At 48.3% G+C, this 16,225-nt stretch overlaps 1 protein-coding gene across 1 annotated transcript in view; it reads right to left on the bottom strand.

The window, feature by feature from the left end:
* Positions 1–6,996, bottom strand: part of CNR2 (cannabinoid receptor 2) — a 44,576-nt gene extending 37,580 nt beyond the window's left edge. The window contains exon 1 of the mRNA XM_009233801.3: positions 6,838–6,996. The gene's annotated coding sequence lies outside the window, so the exon portion shown is untranslated. The remainder of the gene's footprint in view (positions 1–6,837) is intronic.
* Positions 6,997–16,225: the final 9,229 nt, after the last annotated feature.

Raw genomic sequence — 16,225 nt, 5'->3', positions numbered from 1 at the left:
ATAATTTTCTATGGCCCATGAAAAAGGAAGTGATTTTAAATCAAATGTACTATTTACAATAAGTGTATCATTTAAAATTTTTCTCTAACTTTTTTTTCATTTTTCTTTCTTTCTTTTTAGAGATGGAGTTTTGCCATGTTGCCCACGTTGGTCTTGAACTCCTGAGCTCAAGTGATCCACCTTGAGCTTCAGCACTTCCCAAAGTGCTCGGATTGCAGGCGTGAGCCACCGCACCCGGCCAATGTATACTTTTTAAAAGTAATTTTATGTTTGCTATATGATGAGATAAAATAGGTCTCATTCAGCTGGGAGTGGTGGCAGCTCCTTGAGAGACTCAGCTACTTGAGAGACTGAGATGAGAGGATGGCTTGAATCTAGGACGTCAAGGTTGCGGTGAGCCATGATTGCCCACGGCACTCCAGCCTGGGTGACAAAGTGAGACTCTGTGTCAAAAAAAAAAAAGAAAAAATATGTCTCAGGCCCCTATTTGCATGCCTCTCTGTATATGCCTTGCAGGTGTAGATCTCTTTTATACCCAGTACAGGAAAAGACAGACTACATCTTTCTCTCTTCTTACCAACCTTCGAAATGTTGTGAAGTACTAGGATTTCTCTAATATGCCATATAAGAAAGTTGATCAGATAAATGTAATTTATGAATCTTGAAGCAGGCCGGGCATGGTGGCTCACTCCTGTAATCCCAGCACTTTAGGAGAGCAAGGTGGGCGGATCACCTGAGGTCAGGAATTCGGGACCAGCCTGGCCAACATGGTGAAACCCTATCTCTACTAAAAATACAAAAAAATTAGCTGGCGTGTGGCATGCACCTGTAATCCCAGCTACATGGGAGGCTGAGGCAGGAGAATCGCTTGAACCTGGGAGGTGGAGGTTGGGACGTGGAGGTTGCAGTGAGCTGAGATCACGCCACTACACTCCAGCCTGGTGACAGAGGGAGACCTTGTCTCAAAAAAAAAAAAAAAAAGAGAGAGAAAAAAGAAGAATCTTGAAGCAAATCTGCAGAGGAGTTAACACCGTCATTTCCTTGTATTTTCTCTTCTGTTTTTTGAGATGGAGTCTTGCTCTGTTGCCCGGGCTGAAGTGCAGTGGTGTGATCTTGGCTCACTGCAACCTCTGCCGCCCGGGTTCAAGCAATGCTCCAGCCTCAGCCTCCCAAGTAGCTGGGATTACAGGCATGTGCCACCACACCTGGCTAATTTTTGTATTTTTTTAGTAGAGATGGGGTTTCACCATGTTGGCCAGGCTGGTCTCAAACTCCTGGCCTCAAGTGATCCACCCACCTCAGCCTCCCAAAGTTCTGAGATTACAGGCGTGAGCTACCATACCCAGCTTCCTTGTATTTTTGGTATCAGTTTCTTATGCTGTCTTTAATCATTGGCTCAGTAAGGGTATAAATTAAATGATATCAGATTAAGAGCAAAAACGATGTAAAGCCATATATCAGCCAAAGCTGTAGCTGAATGATTAATTGCCTGGTTGTGAGTCATGAGATAGTTTGTTCTATCACCACTAACTACTGCTTTTTTTTTTTTTTTTTTTTTTTGAGATGGAATCTCCCTCTGTTACCAGGCTGCAGTGGCGTGATCTTGGCTCACTGCAACCTCTGGCTCCCTGGTTCAAGCAATTCTCCTGCCTCAGCCTCCTGAGTAGTTGGGATTACAGGCACATGCCACTATGCCCGGCTAATTTTTGTATTTTTAGTAGAGACGGGGTTTCACCATGTTGGCCAGCATGGTCTCGATATCCTGACCTCATGATCTGCCCGCCTGGGCCTCCCAAAGTGCTGGGATTACAGGCATGAGCCACCGTGCCTCGCCGACTATCGCTTTTTAAATATTTATTTTATTTTTGAGATAGGGATCTTGCTCTGTCACCCAGGCTAGAGTGCAGTAGCACAATCTCGGCTCACTGCAGCCTTGAATTCCTGGGCTCAAGCGATGCCTGGCTGTACCTGCCAGATTTGATTCTTCCACTTATCCTAGGAAGATCTCATGTTGAGAAAAATATCTTTTAAATATTACAATAATTATTCACTAATTTTTAAAAAACAGAAACAGGCATCAAGACCTTCTAATGATGTGAACCTTCTGGAACGTCTCCCTCCCTAGTGGGAAAAGCTGGTAGAAAGTAGTGGGAAGACAGACTTGGGTTTGACTCCTGTCTCTGCCTGTTGTGTCTAAGCCTTAGTGGCCTTTACCTGTCAAATGGGCACATTAGAAGGGAGGGAGGGCTACAGAAGGTCAGTGAAGCACCCTCTGGCTCCTCCCTTGCTTTCAGTGGGCTCTATTCCCCAGCTTCCAGCTCCATCAGATTTTCCAGGACCCAAACAGACCCAGGGAGAGACACAGAGGGCAAACTCAATGAATTTGGGCGGAGGCAACACTGTGAACGCAGCTGTGGCTCTCAAAGAGGAACTTAGGGGTTGCTTCAACCTCTAGGGAGGCAAGGGAGCCTCTGAGAGACAGGTGGGGTGGTGGGGGTGAGGGAGTGGGAAAAGCTGCCTTTGACTCACTGTATGAACAGAAGATCAGAGACCTCCTTTCTGGGCAGTGGGAGCAGGTCGGGGAGGGGAGGAGAAGCCGTGAAGCTCACGGGACACCGAACCACGAAGTCCCCTCTGCTCATGGGCTCACCCACATCCTCCCAGACTGGATGGGGCCCCAGCAGCCTTCACTCCCTCGCCTGCTGGGGAATCCTTCCCTCCCTGCTTGGCCCTAACTCCACTATGCAGTTCCTCCCCCATTAATCTACCCTTGTCTGTCATTTTCTCTCCTTGGCATTTGAGGTCTTTGCTGCATGGCGTGAGGACTGAGTACATCCTTTCTCTCCCCAGGAGATGGAGGGAAAAGAGAACAGTTTTACACTGTTCTCTTTTCACGTGTTTTGGGTTCTGCTGGAAGTTTTACACTGTTCTGGGTTCTGCTGGAAGAAGGCTGAGACCTGATCTTACTCTTCTGGTGGTCCCTGCAGCGCAGCTGGGGACTGAGAGCCTTGGCTGTGCGTGGGTTCCCACTCTGCCCTCTCCCAATACGTCAGCGTCCTCATTTATAGCTTGGGGAGAGAAAGAGAATTGCCTTTATAGGACCGAGGTGAGGATTACATAAGATAATGCCCAAGCACGGTCAGGAAAGGTCTGTCAGAGATCATCATGAAAACGGGAAGTCACCTGGGCCAAGGGCTAGAGCCTCAGGGTCTTGGCACAGAGTGGACACCTTGCAAGACTGGATTGGACTGCTCAGTTTGGGGTAGGGGGAGAGAAGCCGGCCATATTAATATGATATCCCTCCAATTTCCTCCCCAGCGCAGGTTCTCGGGTTGTCCATGTGAAGGCATCCGAAACGCAGCCTGGCAAGTGACACAGTAAAGACAACCCTGATGATGAGTCCCCGAGCCTGCACTGCATCTCCGTACCTATAGGCATTTCCACTCCCGTTCTCCTATTTTGATTCCCACCACAATATGGCTTGGTTCTGGATCCAGATTGAGCTGGACTTGAGTCTCAGCTTTGCCATTACCACCAGTTATGGGACTGTGGACAAGTCTCTCTCCTTTTTTTTTTTTTTGAAACAGTATCTTGCTCAGTTACCCAGGCAATAATAGCTCACTGCAACCTCAATCTCCCAGGCTTAAACAATCCTTCCACCTCAGCCTCCTGAGTAGCTGGGACCACAGGCATGTGCCACCACACCTGGCTAATTTTTAATTTTTTTTTTTTTTTTTTTTTGTGGAGATATGGTCTCACTATGTTTCCTAGACTGGTCTTGAACTGCTGAGCTCAAGCTATCCTCCTGCCTGGGTCTCCCAAAGTGCCAAGCTTACAGGTGTGAGCCACCATGCCCGGCCCCTTGGACAAGTCTTAAGCTTGTGTGAGCTTCAGTTTCTCACCTTGCAAATGTGGTTAGTGATAGCAGCCCCCTCCTAGGCTGTGGTGAGGACTGAATGAGGAACGGTCACAGAGCTCAAATGTGTAGAAAATGCTTCATCAATGTTCGCTTAAGAAAAAAACAAGAGCGGATCACCAGAGGTCGGGAGCTTGAGACCAGCCTGGTCAACATGCAGAAACCCCATCTCTACTAAAAATACAAAATTAGCCAGGCGTGGTGGTGCATGCCTGTAATCCCAGTTACTTGAGAGGCTGAAGCAGGAGAATCGCTTGAACCCAGGAGGCAGAGGTTGCAGTGAGCCAAGATTATGCCATTACACTCCAGCCTGGGCAACAAGAGCAAAACGCTGTCTCAAAAAAAAAAAAAGAAAGAAAAGAAAAGGAAAGAAAAAAACAAAAAATAAAAAACAAGAGCCCCTTTGAGGCAGGTTGGGAATGCTATGATAGCGTCATTTTTAGAGTTGAAGAAACTGAGATTCAGAAAGGTGATGTAACTTGCCCCAGGTCGCCTGAATAATTGATGAGGGAGACTTGGGTTTCCATGTGATTCCATGTGATTGATAGCACAAGCTCTGAACCCACAGCGCAGGACTCTCAGCTCACACTGGCTCCGCTGTTCCTTGGCTGTGTGACACTGAGCAAGTCAACACTGCTGCTGAGTCTTGGTTTTTCTCATCTGTAAGATAGGGCTGCCTGTCTCTTTTCAGAGTGCCCTTTATGTCTCATGGCTCGGGGACTTTTTTCAGGGGTGAGAGTAGGAAGCAGAAGCTATTTGAAGACAACCCTTCTTCCTGTCCTTTCCTGAGAACCTGAGCGCAGTGAGAAGGTTAGGCCACGTGGGTGGGGGGTGGGGAGAGAAGAGTGTCCATCTGCCATCCACAGCCAAGGGGAGAGGAGAGATTGTCCTTGGCTGGGAGGGGACCAGAGGTCATGGGCACCTAGACTCTGCTTTCTGGGAAGATGGCAGGACCTCTGGGGGAAGTTACTGGGTGATACATCCTGGATGTCAAAATGAGACACAGTGGTTTCAGGTCTTACAAAGAATCTGGACTCCAGGCATGCCAGGGAAGTGGGCAAGGCTGGACTTCAGACAATCGAGCCCATTTGGGCAATGGGCATCCATCGTAGGAGGACCCAGGAGCCTCCCTCACGCTTATGTTCTGTGTGTCCTCCGGGTCAATGTGCATGGGTGGGGGTGGCAGTGAGGGAAGCTCAGTGCACTTGGAGATTTCATTTCCTCCTAGCCCAGTAGGATGAGGCTCAGGGTCCTATTGAATGTGATTTAATCTGAATAAAGAAAAGACCATTTTATGCACACCTGAGGGCGTGCAGTAAGAGTGACTGGTACTGTAGAATGAGGAGAGAAGAGAGGGGGCTGACGCTGGAGGGCTCTGCTTGGCTGAGCCAGGCTGCCATTTTCCCGTCTTCACTGCCTTAGCCTGGCCTTAGCCGGCCAAAGGGTAAAGGATATGCTTCACCTGCCTAGCGCAGGTTAGGGGGTCACTCTGGTAAGCCACAAGGTGGTTACAGAGCTAGGGACAGGATTATTGAGACTCCACCTCCTGAGGTCTCCCTGAACTTCTCCCCAGCCTCCATCCTGGCTTTCACGCTGCCAACGTGTCTACTTGCCACTCATTCCCGGGAAAAGCAGCCAGGGCTCATTTTATCCTCATCTCAAATCCACAGCAAGAGCAGATGGGGTGAATATCAAACTCTCCACCACAGCCATTCCCGAGCCCTGTGCCACTGCCCGCCCTGTGCCCGCATCAGACAGTCGACCCTCGCAACAAGCCTGTGAGTGACCTTCTCAGGCCCGTATTTCTCAGAAGAGGAAGCTGAGCGGGAAAGAAATGGAGTGATTTGCCTGAGGCCATCGAGCTACCAGTGGCAGAGCTGGGATTCAGACCCAGACGCTGACCCCAGGGCACACTGGAAAATACTGCTCTTCCCTCCGCTGAGTGGAACTTACACCAAAGCAGACCCCTGGCCTCCTGAGTCCAGTGTGCCCCTAACACTACCTTGTGGACTCCCCATCTATAAAATGAGAGCGCGGGACTCACCTGGTCTTCTCAAAGGCCTCTGCCAGCCCCTGTCGTTTCCTGGCCCCCATCTGCTGTTGCAGTCCACACCTCGTAAGGCAGGATAGCCTGGTGGCTGAAGGGTGGGCCGCGAAGCCGGAGTGCCCAGGCTCTAGCCAATGCTCTCACTCAATGCCCGCGTGATTTCAGGTAAGTCACCCAGCCCCCACCTATCAAGTGGGCAACAGTGATAGCGCCTACTGCATACAGCTGTTGTGAGGATTAAATAAATCAAACCACTAAAAGCTCTTCGGGCAGCACCTGGCACACAGTAAGGCCATCTGTGTGTGTGTGATTCTTGTCTCTGTAATGAAATGAAAGCCAAAGTCCTGATTCTTGGTCCTAGGAGGGGGATGCCAGCCCTGAGCATTTCTGTGACTGGTCCTCCGCAACCCCAGGTGTCCTGAAATGACATCTGTCCCCTGCCCCAGACAGGCCCACCTGGCTTCTTGTGTCCCTGGAGGGAAGGGATAAGGTAAGAATACAGGTTTTGGCCAGGCGCAGTGGCTCATGCCTGTAATCCCAGCACTTTGGGAGGCCAAGGTGGACGGATCACCTGAAGTCGGGAGTTCGAGACCAGCCTGGCCAACATGGTGAAACCCTGTCTCTACTAAAAATACAAAAATTAGCCAGGCGCAGTAGTGCACACCTGTAATCCCAGCTACACGGGAAGCTGAGGCAGGAGAATCGCTTGAACCTGTGAGGTGGAGGTTGCACTGAGCCGAGATTGTGCCACTGTACTTTAGCCTGGTCAACAGAGCAAAACTCCGTCTCAAAAACAATCAAACAAACAAAAAAGAATACAGGTGTTGGGGAATGAGGAAGAAGCCTAAAATAAACAACAAAAAAAGCTACTCACGGTTGTGTTGTGGGTGGCTGGGCACCGGGAGCTGCCGGGGGCTGAGGAGTCCCAGTTGTTTTCTGTCCTCTCCCAGGACCTGGCCGTGGGTGCCACTCAGAGCACCTGTTGAGTGCCACCCCCAAGCCAGCTTTCTCTCGCTTTTGTACTTTCTCACAGATGAGTGAGTGTGAGGAGGTCTGGCCTTCCGTGCCTGTTACCACTTCCCCTCCAGGTCCCTGGTGCCACAGTGCTCTTGTCCCTGCGGTTGAGTTCTCTCTCACAACGAACTCTGGCCAGGGTGGGGCATGGGCCTAGACCCTGGAGTCAAGGGACTTGGGTTCTAATCCAGCCTCGTTAAAATGTTGATTCACTTAACCTCCCTAAAGGCAAGTTTCTTTATCTGTAAAATGGGGATAATGCACCAGCATTACAATAGATCACCTAAAAGGACATGCCATTCCAATGCCTCTTCACCACTAGGCCAGAGCTTTGAAATGCAAATGCCTATAGGCAGATTAACATAATGGGTGATGGGTCCTGGTGTGGGGCAATAGGGAGTGGTAGGGACTGTGGGTAATAGGGGGAACACAGGACCCAAGTGGAAAAGCTTGGCTGGAGCTGAGAGGTACCTGACCCTCTCCACTGGCCCAGCTGAGAGGTATCTGCCCCACACCCCAGACCCTGATCTGGGCCAGTAGAGAGGGGCAGGTACCTCTTAGTTCCAGCCAAGCTTTTCTGCTTGGGAGTATAGGCAAACTGTCAGATGTTCCAAGCATTTGGAAGTTGTGCTGTATTTTCCAAGAGATACCAGAAATCTTGACTTATGTGATAGCTTCCTGTGTAGGTGTGTGTTTTGTTTTTTGTTTGTTTGTTTGTTTTTGTTTTGAGACCAAGTCTCGCTCTGTTGCCCAGGCTGGAGTACAATGGCGCGATCTCAGCTCACTGCAACCTCCGCCTCCTGGGTTCAAGCAACTCTCCTGCCTCAGCCTCCTGAGTAGCTGGGACTACAGGTGTGCACAACCACCTCCAGCTAATTTGTAGTTTTAGTAGAGACAGGGTTTTGCCATGCTGGCCAGGCTGGTCTTGAACTCCTGACCTCAAGTGATCCACCCACCTTGGCCTCCTAAAGTGCTAGGATTACAGGTGTGAGTCACCATGCCCAACCACTTCCTGTTTATTTTATTTTATTTTAATTTTTTGAGGCAGGGTCTTGCTGTGTTGCCCAGGCTGGAATACAGCGGCACGATCATAGTTCACTGCAGCCTCAAATTCCTGGGTTCCAGTGATCCTCCCACCTCAGCCTTCCAAGTAGCTGGCAGAACAGGCATGTGCCACCATACCTGGCTATTTTTTAATTTTTTGTATAGATGGGGGTCTCACTATGTTGCCTAGCCTGGTTTTGAACTCCTGGGCTCAAGCAATCCTCCCGCTGCCTCAGTCTCCAAAACTGTTGGGATTACAGGCATGAGCCGCCATGCTCAGCCAGTTGCCAATTTTAGAATGTAAAGCCCAAAGTCACACCTTTAAAAAATGCTATGTGAGTCAAACTAAACATTATCTTCAGTTTATATTTATTAGGGAGTGTGTCCCTAATGTCCAGTCCTGGGCTGGACGTAAATACTCAGGTATGGTATCTGATATAGTTCCCAGTGTCCTCACACCCACTATCAGATAAAATATTTAATGAGACACCATTATATTCTAAGGATACAGAGATGATTATGGCAAAGTTTTTGCCCTTGTAAACTCATGGCCTATGATTATCTCATCAGATCCTCTCACTAACTGCTCCCCACACCCCAGACCCTGATCTGGGCCAATGAAGAAAGATTTTGCCCCTGAGGTAGAGTTGCAAGATTCAAGTAAAAAATATTACAGGCATGAGCAACCCCACCTGGCCCAATGGATTATATTCTTGAAAACAATGGAGAGTAGATTTTAAGTGTTCTCACAACAAAAATAAGTATGTGAGGTAATGCAACAATAGTTGAGACATTCAGGCACTAAAAATTACTTGTTGCTTATCTGCGATTAGAATGCTCAGCCTGGCGTGGTGGCTCACGCCTGTTATCCTAGCACTTTGGGAGGCAGAGGCAGATGGACTGCCTGAGATCAGGAGTTCAAGACCACCCTGGGCAACGTGGTGAAACCTCGTCTCTACTAAAATACAAAAAATCAGCTGGGCGTAGTGGTGCGTAGTTGTAGTCCCAGCTACTCGGCAGGCTGAGGCATGACAAATGCTTGAGCCACAGAGGCGGAGGTTGCAGAGAGCCAAGATCGCCTTACTGCATTCCAGCTTGGGCTCCAGAGTGAGACTCTGTCTCAAAAAAAAAAAAAAAGAAAAAAAAGAATGTAACCAGGCATTCTCTGTCTTATCTGGCAACACCACCTAGAGGGGACACTTGGCAATATCTGGAGACATTTTTGGCTGTCACAACCTGGTGGAGGAATTCTACTGACATCTGCTAGGTAGAGGCCAGGAATGCTGCTAACCATTCTGCAATGCACAGAACAGCCCTGCAGCAAGGAATTATCCAGCTCAAAATGCTAACTTGTGAACCCTGGTCTGGACCTAGTCCTGGCTCCTTCAGTGCAAAGCCATTGCTGGGAAGGGCCTTTAATTTGATCATTTGTGCCTTTGGGAAATGGAACAGTAACAGCCTCCAGCCCTTGCATCTCTCCCAAGAGCAAGACATTGGCGGTGAGGAATGGGACAGAGAGCCCCAGGTGCCAAGAAAGAGGAAAAGAAGACCAGAAGGAGCTGAGGAGTGGGGCCCGCCTGCAGCCTACATCAGACTCCTATCTGGGCTGGAATTGGAGACCCAGGGGTGAGCTGGAAGAGATCTAGCAGATGCTTCCACAATCCTAAATCCTAGACCTCTGGCCTTGAGAAAGCCCCACATGAGGAAGAAGGGTGAGGCTGTCCCCAAACGCCTGGTCCTCCATTGCAGCCTGAAGCATGTAATTGGAGGTGGAAGGCATGAATGAGTGAAGGAATGAGTGATTGAAGGAAGAAAGAAAGGAAGTTACTGAAAGTTCAAGTGGAAGGAACACTGGGAAGCTGAGTTTTTGTGTGGTCTCTGCCATTGCCTGGCTGAGCAACAAGTTGCTTCTTGTATCTGTTCTCAAATTCTCCATTCCTAAAATGAGGAAGTTGGAGATAACAGTTGCCCCTGAAACGCCTGAGTGCATCGAAGTCACCCATAGGGCCTGTGAAAACACAGATTGGGGCCGGGTGAGGTGGCTCATGCCCGTAATCCCAGCATTTTGGGAGGCTGAGGCGGGAGGAGGTCTTGCTTGAACTCAGGAGTTTGAGGTTATAGTGGGCTCTGATCATGCTACTGCACTCCAGGCTGGGTGACAGAGAGAACCTTGACTCTTAAAAGACAAAACCCCAAAACACAGATTGCTGGGCCCCACTCCCAGACATTCTGATTCAGTATTCTGGGGTGGGGCCCAAGAATCTGCATTTCTAACTAATTCCCAGGAGAGGCAGAGGCTGTCGGTCCTTGGACTCCCTATGGGCAGCACTGGACAAGAGAATCAATAAGGAAGCTCCATGATCTCTAAGTCCCCTGGGCAGGGCTGATGGGGCCCACAGAGGAAGTCTGTTCTCTTTTTTCCCTGGGAGGGCCAGGAGCAATTGTAGGTGAGGGTTTAGGAGGTGGTTTTCTCAGCTCCTTGGGTAGAGCTGGCCTCAGCAGCCCTTGTACTGTGAGATGCCGCCATCTACAGGATGGATCTACCCCGTGCTGGGGCCGAGTGCTGTCATACTGAGGGTCTGATCTGAGGAGGAACATTCCCGAGAGGTATACTTTTCCTGTCAGGCCACAGGGAAGCAGTCTTTGCACTGTCTGAACCAACTGACCCTAAGATGATTCAAAGCCGGGCATGGTGGCTCATGTCTGTAATCCCAGGCCTGTGGGAGACCGAGGAGGAAGGATTGCTTGAGCCCAGGAGTTCGACACCAGCCCAGGCAACACAGCGAGACCCTGTCTTTACAAAAAATAAAAAATTAGCTGGGCATGGTGATGTATGCCTGTACTCACAGCTACTGCGGAGGCTGAGGCAGGAGGGTCATGTGAGCCCAGGAGGTCAAGGCTGCAATGAGCTGTGATCTGCACTGCACTCCAGCTTGGGCGATGGAGCAAAAGAAAAAAAAAAGATTATTCAGTTTTCAGTGTAAATGTTGGTGCCTGAATTAACTTGGGAAAATAAAACAAAATGTGTCTGCAATCATATGGGATAACATATTTTCACCAAAACTGTTGTTATGTTTTGCCTTTTAAACCCTGCTGTACAGTATTCCTTTTAAAATTAATTAATTTTTTAGAATTGTCAAAAATTGTATACATTTAACATGTACAATGTGATGTTTTGTAATATACATATACATTGTAGAATGGCTAAATTGAACCAATTAGCATATGCATTACCTCACATACTTATTTTTGTGGTGAGAACACTTAAAATCTACTCTCCTTCCGCTGGGCACGGTGGCTCATGCCTGTAATCCCAGCACTCTGGGAGGCCGAGGCAGGTGGGTCACGAGGTCAGGAGATTGAGACCATCCTGGCTAACGTGGTGAAACCCTGTCTCTACTAAAAAATACAAAAATTAGCCGGGCATGGTGGCGGGCGCCTGTAGTCCCAGCTACTCAGGAGGCTGTGGCAGGAGAATGGCGTGAACCTGGGAGGCGGAGCTTGCGGTGAGCCAAGATTGTGCCACTGCACTCCAGCCTGGGGGACAGAGCGAGACTCCATCTCAAAAATAAATAAATAAATAAAATAAAATCTACTTTCCATCATTTTCAAGAATATAATCCATTGGGCCAGGTGGGGTGGGGTGGCTCATGCCTGTAATCCCAACATTTTGGGAGGCCAAGGCAGGCAGATCACTTGAGGTCAGGAGTTCAAGACCAGCCCGGCCAACGTAATGAAACCTGTCTCTACTAAAAAATAGAAAAATTAGTCGGGTGTGGTGGTGCGGCCCTACGATCCCAGCTACTCAAGAGGCTGAGGCAGGAGAATCTCTTGAACCTGAGAAGCAGAGGTTGCAGTGAGCCGAGATTGTGCCACTGCACTCCAGCCTTGGTGACAGAGCAAGACTCTGTCTCCAAAAAAAAAAAAAGAAGAAATCCATCAGACCCAAATTTTGCCCATTTGTCAGGCCTTTTTTCCCCCAGTTATGAAAGTAAACAGAAGCAGGCCAGGTACGGTGGCTCACACCTGTAATCCCAGCACTTTGCGAGGCCAAGGCAGGCAGATCACTTGAGACCAGGAGTTCAAGACCAGCCTGGCCAACATGGTGAAACCCCGTCTCTAATAAAAGTACAAAAATTAGCCAGGCATGGTGGCGGGCACCTATAATCCCAGGTACTCAAGAGGCTGAGGCAGGAGAATCGCTTGAACCCGTGGGGCAGAGGTTGCAGTGAGCCGAGATCATGCCACTTCACTCCAGCCTGGGCGATAGAGAGAAACTCCATCTTGGAAAAAAAGAAAAAAAAGAAAAGAAAAGAAAAGAAAGAAAGTAAACAGAAGCAACCAACAATGTGCCATGTCAAAAAGGAAGCAAAATAAGGCTTCTAACATGTGACCATTTTGTAAATTAGAAAACTTCTATATATACAAGAGTGTAACATATTTCACAAGGACACATTTAAAGTTAAGGATACTTATCCACCCAGAAGTACCCCAGAGGAGAGTTACTTTTGGTGCTGTGGGAAATGGAAGGAAACGGGATAAAAGAAATTCAGTCCGGCCAGGTGCCGTGGCTCACGCCTGTAATCCCAACACTTTGGGAGGCTGAGGCGGGCGGATCACGAGGCCAAGAGATTGAGACCATCCTGGTCAACATGGTGAAACCTTGTCTCTACTAAAAATACAAAAATTAGCCAGGCATGGTGGCACGCACCTGTAGTCTCAACTACTTAGGAGGTTGAGGCAGGAGAATTGCTTGAACCCAGGAGGCAGAGGCTGCAGTGAACCAAGATCGCACCACTGCACTCCAGCCTGGTGACAGACAAGACTCCGTCAAAATAAATAAATAAATAAAAATTCAATCCATTGATGAACCAATTCCACAAGAGGAGCCTTGGACAGAATCCATGACAGTGCGTCATAGACGGCAGGGGGCTGCTTAAGGCAATAAACCCACAAAAGGTCCCCCTGAAAAACTCAACATTCTTATTTTGGACATTTTGGAAAACTTCTTTCTATTTTTTTTTTCTCCCCCTAACCTAAATGCCCATTAATGGTATGGAAAACTTATTTATTTATTTATTTTTTAAGATGGAGTCTCGCTCTGTCACCCAGGCTGGAGTACAGTGGCGTGATCTCTCACTGCAAGCTCCACTTCCCGGGTTCACGCCATTCTCCTGCCTCAGCCTCCCGAGTAGCTGGGACTACAGGCGCCCGCCACCACACCCGGCTAATTTTTTGTATTTTTAGTAGAGACAGGGTTTCACCGTGTTAGCCAGGATGGTCTCGATCTCCTGGCCTTGTGATCCGCCCGCCTCAGCCTCCCAAAGTGCTGGAATTACAGGCGTGAGCCACCGCGCCTGGCTGGAAAACTTTTTAAAAATAGAAGGAAGAAAACAAAAATGCTTCTTGATCTCACCACAGGGAGGTAGCTGCTGTTAACTTTTAGATGTGTTTCTTTCTGGGCTGCCACAATTCCAGGCCAGATGTATTGAGGAACCCAGGCTGGGCCATGGGGCAGAGGAGAGAACACAGTGGAACAGATGAATTAGAGGACTGATTAATAGAACCAGAGCTTGGAGCCAAACTGGGGCTTCCAGTGTCTGAAAAATGCCAGGGTCCAGCACGTGACTATTTCTTTAGCGCTGCCCTTTGCCCTTCCTGCGCAGCCCCAGTCCAGCCCCTGCCCAGCCCCAGCAGTAAACAGTCAATTTTATAAATAACCATGTGGGCAGAGGCCAAGGCAGATCAGATCTGAGCCTACCAGGCTCTGGGACCTGAGAGCATTTAGTGATTGCCTCGACTCTCACCACAGAGCTCAGCCAGCAGTACAAGCACAGGCTGATAACATTCCTCTCTCCAAAAGAGGACTGTGGCAGGCAGCTTTGGTAGCCGAAGATTAGATTTGGATTTTCAGCTTCCATGAGAAGCAACATAGCACAAGGATTGAGAGTCTGGGCTCTGAACCAGAGGGACCTGAGCCTCTGTTCCCAGTTTGCCACTGAATGTGACTTAATTTTCTTGAATTTCAGTTTTTCCATCTAGTAATACCACCTAGTAATTACATGCAAAAAAAAGAAAAGAAAAAGAAAAAATGGAAAACACTATATAAATATCAGGGGTTGGTGTAAACAAGATAATAAGATAAATATAGATGCTGTCACTGACAAACACTCTTTTTGAGCAAACTTTAGTTCGGTTCCTCTGTCTTTTCAATTAGAACTTGAACTTGGCTCTGTCCTGTCTTTGGTCTGCCTAGCCCAGTCCTAGCAAAACATCCTGCTAAGTCATCCCCCTACCCTGGATATCTGATCAAGTTCTTCATCGCCCACCATTGATGTGTATGTCCTGGGCCTGCCTTTAGCAAGAATCTTGTTAGGTCTCTTTAACAAGAATCTCCATATTCTTGACGTCTCCTCTTAGTAATGTTAAAATTTATAGGAGGCCATCGATTTGAACTGAGCTTCCTGCATGAGGCCCAATAGAGCAGACCGAAATGGAGTTCCTTGTGCCAAAGCCCACGCTACCAAGCCAGAACTAAGTTGTTTATCTGACCTTCTGAGAAACCAGGAGAGAGCCAGATAAACACCAAACCTCCAAACAAGCCAATTTTAGTGGGCATGATAATAAAGTGCTCTCTACTTTTTAAAAACATTTTTTTTTTTTTGAAACGGAGCCTTGCTCTGTCACTCAGCTGGAGTGCAGTGGCATGATCTCAGTTCACTGCAACCTCCACCTTTTGCAAGCGATTCTCCTGCCTCAGCCTCCCGAGTAGCTGGGACTGTAGGCATGCACCACCATGTCCGGCTAATTTTTTTTTTTTTTTTTTTTTTTTTAGTAGAGGCAGAGTTTCACCATGTTGGCCAGGCTGGTCTCTAACTCCTGACCTCAAGCGATAGGCCTGCCTCAGCCTCCCAAAGTGCTGGGATTACAGGCATGAGCCACTGCACCTGGCGTGCTTTTTAGAAACTTTAAGGCTGGGTGTGGTGGCTCACGCTTGTAATCCCAGCACTTTGGGAGGCTGAGGAGGGCAGATCACAGGTCAGGAGATTGAGACCAGCCTGGCCAACATGGTGAAACCCCGTCTCTACTAAAAGTACAAAAATTAGCTGGGTGTGGTGGGCGCATGCCTGTAATCTCAGCTACTTGGGAGGCTGAGGCAGGAGAATCACTTGAACCTGGGAGGCGGAGGTTGTAGTGAGCTGAGATCGTGCCACTGCGCTCTAGCCTGGTGATAGAGCAAGACTCTGTCTCAAAAAAACAAAAAACAAAAAACAAAACAAAACAAAAAAAAATATTTAAATTCTTATTTTTTATAGAGACGAGGTCCCACCATGTTGGCCAGGCTGGTCTCGAACTCCTGCCCTCAAGCAATCCTCCCGTCCTGGGCTCCCAAGGCACTAGGATGACAGATATGAGCCACCACACCTGGCCCATGTTCCCTCTGCTTTAACCTTTATTAGGAAATGAATCCCCCTTTTGTTTTCTGTTTCTGCTTTCCCTGCCCCTTTCCTGTCTGTAAAACTAAAATCTTCTGCTTGGCTCATGGGAACACTTATTCCATTTTACAGAATGAGGTGTTGCTCTATTCTAGAATTGCAAATAAATGCCAATTAAGATCTTTAAACTAAATTTGTTGTAATTTTATTTATTTATTTATTTATTTTGAGACGGAGTGTTTCAGTCGCCCAGGCTGGAGTGCAGTGGCACAATCTCGGCTCACAGCAACCTCCGCCTCCCAGGCTCAGGCGATTCTCCTGCTTCAGCCCCCCCGAGTAGCTGGGATTACAGGCATGCACCACCACTCCTGGCTAATTTTGTATTTTTATTAGAGACGGGTTTTACCGTGTTGGCCAGCCTGGTCTCAAACTCCTGACCTCAGGTGATCTGCTCGCCTTGGCCTCCCAAAATGCCGGGATTACACACCAGGGCGTGAGCCACCACACCTGGCCAATTTGTTGTAATTTAGTCTTTTGATAGTAAATTTCCACCCACAGACGCCCCCACTCAGCTCCTTGGCTATAAATTCCCACTTATCCGTGTTGCATTTGGAGTTGCGTCTGATTCCCCGCAATCTGTTGCAACACCCCTACTGCAATAGTCTTAAAGTTCTCTTCACCATTTTGACAAGTGTCAGGATAATTTTCCTTTCACATCTCCAATCTGAACAAAAAATATAAAAGTTAACCCAGGAGAAAACCCATGTC

Source organism: Pongo abelii, chromosome 1, assembly GCF_028885655.2.
Source record: "Pongo abelii isolate AG06213 chromosome 1, NHGRI_mPonAbe1-v2.0_pri, whole genome shotgun sequence".
NCBI classification, from domain to species: Eukaryota; Metazoa; Chordata; class Mammalia; order Primates; family Hominidae; genus Pongo; species Pongo abelii.
Note: the sequence above shows the minus strand (reverse complement) of the source record. Positions and strands in the feature narration are given on the sequence as shown.